Genomic DNA, 13,457 nt, shown 5'->3' with positions numbered 1-13,457 from the left:
GTTAAATTTGTTTGTGTTTAGTTTATTTATTTATATAATATGTAATGGTTGTTCAGCCAACGAATCGTTTTTTTACAGTGTACTCTCTTCAAATGTCTTGTAGGCCTGTTGGCTTTTTTATTTATATATTCAAAGGCACATTTTGACCGGGGGTTTCCTCCGGGTACTCCGGTTTCCTCCCCCGGTCCAAAGACATGCATGGTAGGTTGATTGGCATCTCTGGAAAATTGTCCGTAATGTGTGAGTGTGTGTGTGAATGAGAGTGTGTGTGCCCTGTGATGGGTTGGCACTCCGTCCAGGGTGTATCCTGCCTCGATGCCCGATGACGCCTGAGATAGGCACAGGCTCCCCGTGACCCGAGAAGTTCGGATTAACGGTAGAAAATGAATGAAAAAAAAAAACATTTTGACTTGAAGTGCTTTTCAATTAATATTTACCCGATTACATTAATTTGAATTCACTCAATATTCTCTCCATTTGGGATTAGATAAATATAATGCTTAAGATTTATTTAACTGCAATGGGTAGATTTTATTCCAAACATTTTTTTTTAAATTTAATTAAATATTTGCCTCAAAATCAAAAACACAATTATATTGAATACATTTTAATGAAAAAACATTAATTCAAATCTACATGACCACAGAATCATTTTCTACAGTGCAGTCTTTATTTTAGCTGCTTCAGAACATTTAGCCTTAATAGACCACTGACAACCCCCAATATAGTTTTTTCACAGGTGCATGGAATAAGTGAGAATGGACAAATTCGTTTGACGGCCCATTAACAACTCATCAAGCTAGTAGTATAATATAGTATTCAGGTCATAACCAAGTTATGCTCTTTTTAATGTTATGTTTTCTAAATGAAGTACATTCACACTATTTTGTTGGGGGAGTGGTCCTAAACTATAAAATAAGAGAAACCGCTCACTGTAGTTATTCGCCGTTGTTTCAACGAACATGGAGGCAAAGATATTTTACCCCAAGGCTGCTGCAATGAAAGCTACCAATAAACGAAAGGTAAGAAGTTTTTGTATTTGTGTGTCCTAATATTAACCAATTTGGACTTGCTGTATTGTACTTTCGGTTTGTGTTGTACTTGTGTCTTAACCATACCATACATTTCTCCACAGAATTCTGGAAAGGAGAACGAACCTTGCCAATCTTCATCAAAAAAACCCCGACTTGTAAAAAAGAAATCGGTATGCATTTTTTTTTATTGTTACTGTAACGAGTAATGGTATAGCCCACATCTCCATTCGATTAAGTTATTATTTTTTGTTGGTTTACAGGCTGCACTGATCCAACGCCGAAGCCCTGCTGTCAACATCTCTGAACAACAGCTTTCAGCCTTGGCACGAAGGCTTGCGGATTTGGCGGCAAAAGTAGGTTTTTTTTATTTGTGTGTCTTTTAATATTAACCAATTTGGAAGGGTTGTGGATTTGGAGGCAAAAGTTGGTTTGTTGGAGGCAGGTTCGAATGAGAGGTCTCATCCGCCGACCACAGATAAATCTACGGCTACAGACAGTCCAACTGCTGATAAATCTATGGCTACAGACAGTCCAGTTGATGATCTTCCAACTCCGGTGGTACCTCGGACCGAATGTCAACAGGCGACCCAAATCCATCCGTCTGGTCATGGGGAACTTAGTTTCACCAATGAACATTTGGACATCGACAGTTTCGGTTTCCCATCGGCCGTTTCCACACCGTGTATTGACCGCACTCGTCCAGCAGACATACAGTAACGGAGGACTCCGCTTACATAAACCACCAACTGCCGATGCTCTATTCACCTGTTCAAGAATCGTCCAACACATCACAGCAATGTCCCTCAATGTCATCATTTTGTTTGAGGCTGCCTGAAACACCGCTTCAAACAAACGATTCAAATTTTCACTCGCATAATTCTGTTCAATGGTCTCTCACGGGAGTAGTTCTTCAAGATGTGCCTTTCACATCATGTGTCCCTGGAGGTTGAGAAAAAACTATGTGGATGCAGCAGGATCAGACGGTACACCCAGAGCAGATTGTTTTGCTGCTGGTTTATTTAAAAGGTTAATTCCCCTTAACATTTATCATGACTGGGTAGATTCTGTGAACTATGATGGTTCAAAGGGAAAAAACGTTCTGGCCTTGAATGTACGCCAAGCCATTTCCGATGCTGTTGCTAGGAAATTCCACCCCTCCTTGTGTGACTGGAAGCTTGTAAGAGACAGAATTAACGAGCTTCTCCGAAAGAAGCGATTAAGTTTTCCACTTGTTTAAAATGCTGTGAATATCTTTTTGAATGGTGAATGGTAAACGGTTGGGTCAATAAAAAAATGTTTTATAACATTGTAGTTTGTGAATCATTCAGAAAAACTAATTTTATGAAAATACTTGTATTTAAAAATTTTAAAAATGTAATTGATAGAGTTAAATAGACATATACAAATAAATCATCTTTGTACCAATAAATCATTCAATAACAAATTGAATAACATCGTTTAGGCTTGTTAAGTACAAATTTACAGAACATCAATCAATACAGAACACAGCAGTGTCTTGACACTAGATTTACTGCCTTTTTTTATTTTCTTGTGCGTGTCCCGAGGTGTGATTCCACCCTGTTGTGATTTTCACAGTTCTTCAACCCTGCTTTTGGCCACCCCAATCATCTGTGAGACCTGTAAATCTAGTGTAAAAAAAAAAAAGAAGGTGTCATAACTTCCACATACTGCATTTGCCTGAAATTTACCAGAATTTTGAAATTTGCAAATTAATTTTGTCCATTTTCGTTGACCTATGTGTTCGTAAAATAAATACTTTCCTCCTCAAGTCCTCCCAAGTAAATTTGACTCGGCCACACACACAAAACACACACACAATATTGTAATTGTTTTCTAGTAAAAAAATTTTTTTTAATTATTTTCACTCTAGAGGCACAAAAGTTAATGCACAATTACAGGCTGGTATATTTCAAAGCCAGGAGAAACCATTTTGACCATTTTTAATGTATTATAAATTATTTATTATAATTTATAATAATTTATTATAATTTATTATTATAATAAATTATAAATAATAGTAATAACAATAACAATAATAATAATAATAATAATAATAATAATAATAACAATAACTTTCCCGCTTTTAACACAGCAGTGTGTTAATGAAATTAAAATTAGCCAGTATGGAGGCGTTCTATGGCTGCAATGTCAAGTCGCATTTGGCAGGGCTCCTGACATGTTTACCTAATGTAGTGTTTTTCTTAAAGTATTATTTCGAAACTCTACACCAGAAGTTTTAGTACTGGACCCTCTTGCTAAGTCAATTCTCAAAACTATGAAAATGGCGACAAATCTTAGAAAATATAAGTACACGGGACCTGCCGGCGATAGGCAGAACGCCTCCTCGGACCGGCCAGGAGTGAATCGGCTCAACCCTCACCAAATTCCAGCGAAATGGATACGTCTGGTTTGAAGTCTGAAATACTTCTCGCACTGAAGTCTGACATTTTAGAGGTGATTAAATCAGAACTGAAGGATGCCCTTGCAGAAGACTGACTTTTTGAAGAGCGAATTACGAGCGGTGAAATCTGAAATAATAAACAGCACCGCGGCGCTTCGCCTTCTTCTCAAGTAAATTTCTTTACTTGTTCCAATCCCTGCCAATGTTTCTTTCTAAATCATTATTTTCCAACCTGAATAGCCAGCTATCATCATTTATTTGGAATAAAAAGCATCCAAGGATCAACAAAAAGATATTACAACTGCCCTGAAATTTGGGGGGCATGGCACTTCCTAATTTCATGAATTATTAGTGGGCAGCTAATATTAGAGCGTGGTTGCATTAGTTGAGAAGGGACACTTCTCCACTAAGCTGGGTGACTTTAGAGAGGGCCTCAGTTACATCCAGCTCTCCTACAGCATTGCTCTGCTCTCGGTTACCCTTTAAACAATCAATTTTAACACACTCTTCTAACCCAGTAGTCCACACAGTTAAGATTTGGAATCAATTTAGACAGTCTTTTGGTTCCATCGGGTTATTATTTGCTGCCCCCGTGGCGAATAACCACATTTATCCCTTCGGTAACTGATGAAGCTTTTGATAGTTGGGCTTTGAATTGACTACGTTCACTGTATAATCTGTACATTGATAAGTTTGCCTCATTTGAACAACTGGTAGAGAAATTTAATATTAAAAAATCATTTTTTTTTAGATATTTGCAATTGAGAAACTTTATGGCCAATTCTGATTGTTTTCCTCAGTGTCCAGCTCAGTCCCTTATGGATAAGATATTTGATTGTAGGATAGACACTAAACAGGTCCTGAGCAGGATTTACACACTGCTCAGTTCATTCCATGCGACCAATTTGGACATTCTGAAACACAGGTGGGAATCTGACTTGGATGAAGACATATCGGACGTGGTCTGGCAAAAGGTCATACAGAACATTCACTCATCTCCGGTGTGTCTGAGACATGCTGTCACTCAGTTTAAAGTGGTACACCATCTACATTGGTCCAAAGATAAACTGTCCAAGATAAAGTTGGACTTGGATCCTGCATGTGATCGTTGCAAGCAAACACCCGCTACACTTCTTCACATGTTTTGGACTTGTTCAAAACTTCATGGATATTGGCTATCTATTTTTGATGCATTTTCCAAAATATGTGGAAAAACTGTGCACCCATGCCCTTTGACTGCATTAATTGGGGTGATCAAGGTGGATGCCTCTTTTAGCAGGTGCCAGGTGAACATGATCGCCTTTTGCCCTCTGCTAGCTAGCTGAAATTAAATCAAAAAGACTTTGTTTAAAAAAAAAAAATCAAAAATAGCCAGTATTTGTGCACCTGTGAATGTACAAAATGAATGCAATACAGAACGCAATGCAAATAGTGATATTTATAGATATTGTTATGTTATGCCTAACTTGAACTGTGATTTCCTTTATATTTTACATTGCTATTATTTGAGTAAATGTAGGCAACATATAATAATAATAATAATAATAATAATAAGAAGAAGAACGCACTTAAAGAAGAAGAGCAATTAAATGATAAAACAGAGCGTTTAAACTGTTATTAATTAGCCAATAAGCGAAAACAATACAGAAAACGTGTTTTAAGGTGGCGATGCACGAGTGTTGACATGAGATAACCGTGTTGAAATGGTGTTTGTAAACGTTATATATTACGTTATTAGCCTATCTTTACGTTACATACGTTACCATCATGAGATAACAGTGTTGAAATGGTCTTTGTAAACGTTATATATTACATACATGAGCATAACTTTATTAGCATGTTGTACGTGCCTGTGGCCTGGTATGAAATAAGAACCTTGCTGAAATGGTGTTTGTAAACGTTATATATTAAAGTTTTGTGACATGAGATACTATTTAGGTTGGTCAAGCTGGACTTAGCTGTTCAGGCTGGAAAACCAGCTGACCCACCAGCTTGACCAGCTTTGATAGAAAGGCAAAAGTAAAAAGCTGCAATCACAGAAGTGTGAGAAAAGTAGGAACTTTAAGGCAAACGCTTGCATGATGACCTTGTGTAATGGCCGCCTTGCGGTCTCTTCAGGGGTTATTGCACCCACAATTCAATGCATTATTAAAAATACGGATAAAACGCCTGTAAAACAGAAATCACGGAAAATTATTTTATATTTATACGATACCCGTTTTTTTAGTGATTTTTTTTTACTTTTTTTTTTTAGTGAAGTACAAGAACTTCTTTGGTAAGTTTGTTTTATTACTTACATGCTCTATGTCTATGTTGAACAATCCAAAATTAGGTTTTGGGCCAAGCTGTTTAGAGAGACGGCCCATCCACAAATCTGTCTAGTGCAAGTTTCTCTCTGTTTATGTTTTAGGTGTTTGAAGATGGCCCAGAGAGTCTTACAATTCCTAATCTAGAAGCATTAGGTGAGTGTGTCTGAGAACGATGGTTACGATCTGCAAAATCCACACTTACCTTCAACAGTGTCTACAATAACTACCTAGCCTTTTCTTTCTTTGTTATTCAACAAGAGAGAACATACATTAATGAGGAGCAAAGGGAAAACCCTGAAATCCTTTTTTAAGGAAGGAATGACACGTGTTGGCTCACCCATAATAAAAAGAGCAGCTTCAGCTACTGGATTGGACACCAGTGTCATAGAAGTAAGGTTTACTTTAGTGCCACACTAACAAACATGTCAAATAAATATATCATTCTGCTGTACCGTTGGTATAAATTGTATAAAAGTGTTTCGTTAAAATTCAGTTTAAGTGGTGTATTACTCTTTCGTTATTTTTTTATTTTTTTCTCTTTCAGAACTGGATCAGTAATTACAAAAGGTCATTAAATGCTTCATCTGAGCCCTGACCATTGTTACGTCTCGCTATGGGTCTAGAGCAGGGGTCGGCAACCCGCGGCTCCGGAGCCGCAAGTGGCTCTTTCATCCCTCTGCTGCGGCTCCCTATAGATTAGGAAAATAAATATTTAATTTCAATTTTTTATTTGTTAGTTAGTTTTTTAAAAAATGTAATTCTAAATTCTAAGATCATGATGCTCTTGTAGCATTAAAATAAACCGTGTTTAATTTATTTTTTTGGTCGCTCAAAATATACGTCATACGTCATACGCATTTTTGGTTTGCTGCAGCCGGCAAGTTACATTTTTTATTTCATGACAGTCACGCATTTGCAGTCTTTTCTCACGCTCTCCCGCCGCACATCGTATTCTCACGCAGAAAAACTTTTTGACTATCATATATTTAATAAGCCGCAGCGCCCAAAATGTATCAGTCCGCACTGCTGTCTCTGTGGAACCGGACTGGAATCAAGCGCGTCTCAGTTCTTAGTCGAGCCTGACACTTATCAGCCAATCAAAAAAGAGGCTACACAATAGCCAATCAGGAAAGATTTAACACAACATCCAATGAAAAAAAAGCGAGGGGTTGGAGAGGTCATGCTTGCCTGTCTTCAAAACTTGAGAGCCATGGTCATGAATACGAAGGACTCAATTATATATATTAAACATTTTATTTGAAAGTAACCTTCAACCCAGCATCTTTTTTCTTAAGGTTAGTTCAAACTGTTCAAAATATTTTTGTTTGCCTGCAGAAATAAAATTGCGTTTACTCGGTAGCAGTTAATTGATTTCATAAATGCAACACTACAGTTTTTTCTATACTTTCCATGAAGGTAAAAAACGATATATGCAGTGTTATCTTCATTTTAGATGTCAAAAGGGTTTTGTGGCTCCCTGTGGTATTTTTTCTGTGGGAAACGGGTCCAAATGGCTCTGAGTGTTTAAGGTTGCAGACCCCTGGTCTAGAGGATGTGGACGTAACACGTGAAAATTTAGTTATTAAAAAAAAATGCGGGTTAAAGAAAACCTCCATTCTATCAGTGAATTGTGGTGCGTGTTCAAGTAAACAGGCAGAGACAGAAGTCAAGTCTGGTTTTTCTTTTTAGTAAAAATGAGTCGAACAAAAAAAATAAACATTCAATAATTCCATAATCAGTGAACCAAAATTAAGCTCAAAAGTGTGTATTTACAAACTATATACAAACACAAAAGATAATGATAAAGTGAGGGACAAGAGCGGTGCTAAAGCACTCAATAAAACAAACATCAACTAAATCTCAGATACAAATACTTAGCTAACAAAAGAAAACAGGAAAGAAACATCTTCAGCGTAGAACGCCACTAACTACGCTGCCTAATAACAAAAGTACAAGGATTGGCATCCGCTCGTAACCTGGTGTGTCTAAACTGTTTCACTCTGCGTGATGAAATGTAAGTCACGTGACAAACTAACCTGGTCCCAATCACTATGTATCGGAGAAGGACTGGAATAGGCACCGTTAAATTGAGAGTCGAGTCACAGCATAGACATCGATAACTGTATGGAAGAGTTCACAAAGCGAAAACCTTAACACAATAACTAAACACAGAATTAGAAATAAACAAAGGCAAAACAAGAACAGGTGAGCAAACATCCAGGTAAGTCAATGGCACTCTCCCGCGCTTCTGTCACATCCGGGTTTTTATACCTGGCCAGTAACACCGGATTGGCTTCTGGAGTGGTTCGTGAAATGATGACTGGCAGCTGAATTATCCAATCACAGGACCTGCAAGGCGGAACAGTGAATAAAGGAGGAAAGAGAGAGAAAACAATACGGGACGTAACACCCATCAAAGGCCAAAGCTCACATCTGTGAGCTGTCCCCATACAACCTTTTTTGTAGGGACATTCTTAAAAACAAAGGTGAAGGACAACATTAACATATACTTTTAATTGTTATACTAAATGATTTGTTGCTGTACATCAGATTTTCAAGATTGTTGTGTGTATTGAATGAATCATCAGGTCATCTACTTCACACCTTATCTTGTTTTAACAGAGTTGTTACAGAGAAAAGGGTTTCATAACACAAGTGAACCAGTATGTGTACTCACATTATGTGAACCCTACCCACATACGTTTGACTCCAAAGTACGGTTCATTTTGCTAGTGTGATCGCTTCGTACTGTACCAGGGTGCGGTACCCTTAAGCTTTCCTTGGTATGCTTTGCAGAGGTGGTGTTGGGTATGGTTCCTGTCCCTGTAAAAAACTCTGCTATGCGCGGCACAAATACATACAACCATGTGACACTGCATCCGCACAGCATAACAGAGGTGTGTGACATTATGCGTGCTGCCTGGACCGATTTGCTTATGACATTAAAGCAGCTTGTGAGTGATTCACATGTTTACACATACAATAAATCAAAAAGTAATTTGTATATATTCATTTTATGCATATTTGCATGCTATCCGGCGAGGTCTCTGAGCTTGGAATTTGGCCCGAACCCAGAGTATCCCCCTATTTTTTCTTGTGAAAACAAAAAGCCAAGAATGAGGTAATGGGGTGGTGTAGGGATGTTGTGAAAGTTGTCGCAGGATAGAGGTGAGAGACGGCTATACAGTATATACCTGCTTCCTCTTGCACTTATTGGTTGATTCTCTGAATGTGTGCCTCCCAAATTTTGTTAAATAAAACCTCATTTGGGAAGCAGACTGCTCCTAATATGCTTTTAAATCTCTCTCATGGTTATTTAAAGTCATACGCCAAACAATCTGCAAAGCGCGCATGATTTCAAACACACCTAATAAGCCATAAACTCATTATTACGATGAACTCCGTTGTGCATATCTTACAGTTTTCTTCAAAACAATTGCATCTTACTCGGGTATGGATCATAAAGTGTGGATCTTAAAGCTGGGGAGGGGGGAAATTGTACTTTGGCACGGTTCGGTCTGGTTAAGTATAATGTGAGAATGCCCTGAATTTTCTCTAAAACAGAGAAGCTGACTCAATTTTTTCTGTGCATCTTTTTTTTTTTTCAGGCACAATGAAAGATATGGGGAGGTGGTCCACATTAGGGAAAGAGGACAAAGACAAACACTGTCAAGAAGCAGCAGCACTGAGAGCACATGGCAAGGCACAGGACCTTAGCCCTGAGATGAGGGATCACCAAATTAAAATGCTCCTGAAGAAGCTGAAGTTAGAGGTTTGAAAATAAGTGTCATTTGCTAGGAATTAGTGGTATTATAGTATTAGATACAAGGGTGATCAACAGCAATTGTGATGTGAGCAGAACATGTGATAGACAACTAGATTATTTATCTGTAGATTTTTATCATTTCAAATTAATTCATCCCCAAAAAATATTCCATCTGATTTTTGTTTACAAGGCTATCAGCATCAAATATTCTCACATTGAAGAGATTGTCAAAGGCACATACAAACTTCTCAAACTAATTCCTACTGGTTGGGCTAGTCTATTTAGATCAAGGTGGTCAATTGAAACATTAGTAGTCAAATATGGCCATGAGTCAAATATTAGTTGGATATTGGACTCTATGTAAGCACAGCTAATGTATAGATTGTTTCAGCGGCAACAACAAACAGATTGCTTTTGTGGCCCAAACTTCCGGTAAACTTCCACAAAGGATCAATAACAGAGCCCATCTAGAGCAGAGCCACTGTCCTGCAGAGTTTAGCTCCAACCCCAATCAAAAAGACCTGAACAAGCTAATCAAGAGCTTCAGGATCACTTGTAAATTATAAGCAGGTGTGTTGACGCTGGGTTGGAACTAAACTTTGCAGGACAGTGGGCCCTGCAGGAGCAGGGTTGAAGACAAGTAAATTACCTTAGTACAAATCATAGCTAAAGCATATATACTACACTGAGCTAATGTTACTGTGAAAAATGAATGTATACAATTATTTACTATTTTTGTGGTTGTCTTTATGTAAATATTGTAAAGGTGTCCAAGCTTGAGGATTTGGGTATGGAAACAGCTGTTATCTTTTGATCGACATAAGTCCAGCTTAGAGGTGTATGAGCTGAGCAGCAAAGGAGCTGCAGATTTCCTGGACTCAACACAGTGAACAACTTTGCACTGCATTTCAAAGGTAATATTGGTTATATGAAATATCCATATATTCACAGAAATGGACTCAGGTTTGTAATAGTGCAAATATACATAACAGTTTTATAAAATTAATTGTTGTCTGTTACATCTGTAGCCAGCTCCTCAGCCGCAACATCGAGTGCCAGAGTTGAGGTCAATGTGCTGCTGAGAAAAGTGTAAGATCTGTTTAACCAAAAATATAGTAAGCATATGTTCAAACACTTTTTAAGTCTTGACAACCTAATATACATTCATGAATCCATGGCATTATTATCAAATCAATAACTTATGTGTCCATCAACCATACGATTATGACACCTTACCAAAATGACTTTACAGCCTGTACACTGGCTATCAACAGGATGGGAGAGTCACAATTGTCCAACTGTGTTACAATGTGGAACATGTACATGCATGTGTTTGCCCGTGTCTTTCAGAGGAGGCCGGAGGTACTGGAATGCTCCCCTACCAATCCCTGGTGAATCAGGGAATGACAATGAAAGTTGCTCGACTTCCCAACAGCCTTACTTTCAAAAAGCCATCCTATTATGGAAGGAATCAGTTGGAGGCCATTTTGCAAGCTGCTGAGGAGATTTCATTTGAAATCAGTAAGTGAGATTAACAGTGGTTGTGTTTCTCACTTGTGTTTCGGCAGATCATTTGGCTCTATGTAAAGTGGGGAAAATATGTTAACTAAAGAATAATACAGGCCTACATGTGAGTCTGTGTATAGTGCTGCACTCTAAAAATGGCCGGGTTCTTTTTGACCCATAATGGGTAAATATTGTACAGAGCACATGCTGGGTTGAAAAATGACCCAATGTTGGGTTGTTGTTATGCAACCATGGGGTATAATAACCCAGTATTTGGGTCAATATTAACCCACCGGTGTGTTCTGTCCAATATTTACCCAACATGCATTAAAAAAATAACCCAGCCATTTTTAGAGTGTGGGCCAGCCATTGCATTTCTCTCTGTCCCTTCACCCCAACCAGTAGAGGTAAATGGCTGCCCATTCTGAACCATGGTTCTACTTGAGGTTGCCGCCTATTAAAAGGAAGTTGCCACTGCACTTTAAAAAAAAAAAGGTACAAAAGTTGTACCTTTTTCTCACTGGTACACTGCCTTTTAAAAAGGTCCAAAATGTACCATTTAGGTACAGATATGTACCTATGAGGTACCAGTATGTAACTCTGAGGTACCAGCATGTAGCTTGGAGGTACCAGTGTATACCTTTTAGGTACAAAAGTATACTCTTGAAAAGGTACTGCCCCAATGACAACTTTTTCTGTGAAGTATTTTGTTATGAATTGGTGCTATAAAAAAATAAATGTAATTCAACAGACACATACAGAATCTATAACCTGAATCTATGACAGGTTGTAAGGGATGTGGGTCATGTGACAATATTTCTCAGTTGGAGTTTCCTCATTATAGTGCAACACATTTTCTAAAAAGGCACCTCTCCAGAATATCCTATAGCTGTTTAGTTGAATTTGACTAGTGATTGTGAAGGCCCTTGGCAATGGTTGAATTCTATGTATAAAATTCCTGTGAATTATATTCCTTCATTAATACTGCTGTGTGATTTTTTTTTTCCTCCTGTAATGCAGGAAGACCATTTATTTGTTATGCTTATGCTCCTAAGTGTTTTTTTCCCCCTAAACATATCAATCAGATGCAGCACAATGCAATACCACTGACACAGCAGAAGGAATGTCAGAGGCCATGGGCGCAGAAGGTACGCCGAGTTATATATTTATTTAAAGATAAAATAAAAACATTAAACTTAAGGAGCATCGTTTACTAGATATGTAATTTTGGTCATTACACTGCACATTTGACCATTGTACACATTATTGAAATAATGAAATGAAGTCAAAAGATGAAATCTGTGTGTGATATTAAACTATCTTCAAATCAACAGACAAAGCAGATGTTGTCCAGAAGCAGTCAGCAGAAGAAATTTTAGAGGCCATGTGGGAAATGGTATTTCTTTTAAGTCTGCCATTGACATTGGACACAAAGAAAAGCTCATTTGTTTAAAAATTACAATTTATAGATACAATATTTATTCAGGTGACATTTAACATCTTTTATATGGTTAGTATTCTGATAATTTTACACTTTGAATTGGCTGTTGAGATTTAGATGCAAACACTGAATGATACTGTATCTATTTCTAATCTACAATTTACTAATTAACTATTGACAGTATAAATGCTGACAAATTGCATTATGAATTTGTAATTTAGATTTAGAATTTATATTAAGAAAGTTAGTGTTGTGTTTTATGTTCTTTAGGTACAGAGCTGGAAAAACAGTCCTCAGAAACAGCCACTACAGTAGCCATCGTGATGACCTTTACATCCCATTGAGAATAAGCAGCTCTTCCCCAAAGTAGCCCAGGCCAAGTAGACCTGGTTTAGAGGCAGCAATGTAGATCAAAACAGGTAGTTTCAACAGATTACACTACTTTAACAATACCAGATTTTGGAACAGAACCATAGACCACAACAATTTAAAATGGAAACAATCCAGTAGACAGTGACGCATTGTGACAAATCAGTCAAGGAGGCCGGACAACCAGTTACGTATAGCCAAGTGGAGGCATTTCCACCCTAGACTTCTTGTCACCTTCCTCTTACACCTCTCGTAACATCCTCCAAGCCAATCAGAATCAACCTTTTACAAAAGAAGTTATATAACAATTAGCTTCTCTGTCTCTCTCGTAGACAGCTGCAGAATTTAGAAAACACCTGGACGAACAGATGTGGGAGAGAAGGAAACTCAACCAAATGCAAATAAATTTGCAGGAGTTGAGAAATGAAGTCCATTCTCTTAAAAATGAAAATGCACGTCTGAAAGACATCATCAATCGTAAGTATTCCTAATATTTATTAGCAGGGTTATTTCTGGAGATGGATATTGCGGTGGCAGAGAAGTATAAATGTAGAAATTGTGAGGCTGAAACATGTGTTTGGCAAAATAAATGCTATGTTGTTAGCTGGTG

The 13,457-nt window shown here is 37.7% G+C and overlaps 1 pseudogene; it reads left to right on the top strand.

The window, feature by feature from the left end:
- Window positions 1-962: 962 nt before the first annotated feature.
- Window positions 963-12,822, top strand: LOC113633900 (annotated as a pseudogene).
- Window positions 12,823-13,457: the final 635 nt, after the last annotated feature.

Source organism: Tachysurus fulvidraco, chromosome 1 (assembly GCF_022655615.1).
Source record: "Tachysurus fulvidraco isolate hzauxx_2018 chromosome 1, HZAU_PFXX_2.0, whole genome shotgun sequence".
Lineage (NCBI taxonomy): Eukaryota > Metazoa > Chordata > Actinopteri > Siluriformes > Bagridae > Tachysurus > Tachysurus fulvidraco.
Note: the sequence above shows the minus strand (reverse complement) of the source record. Positions and strands in the feature narration are given on the sequence as shown.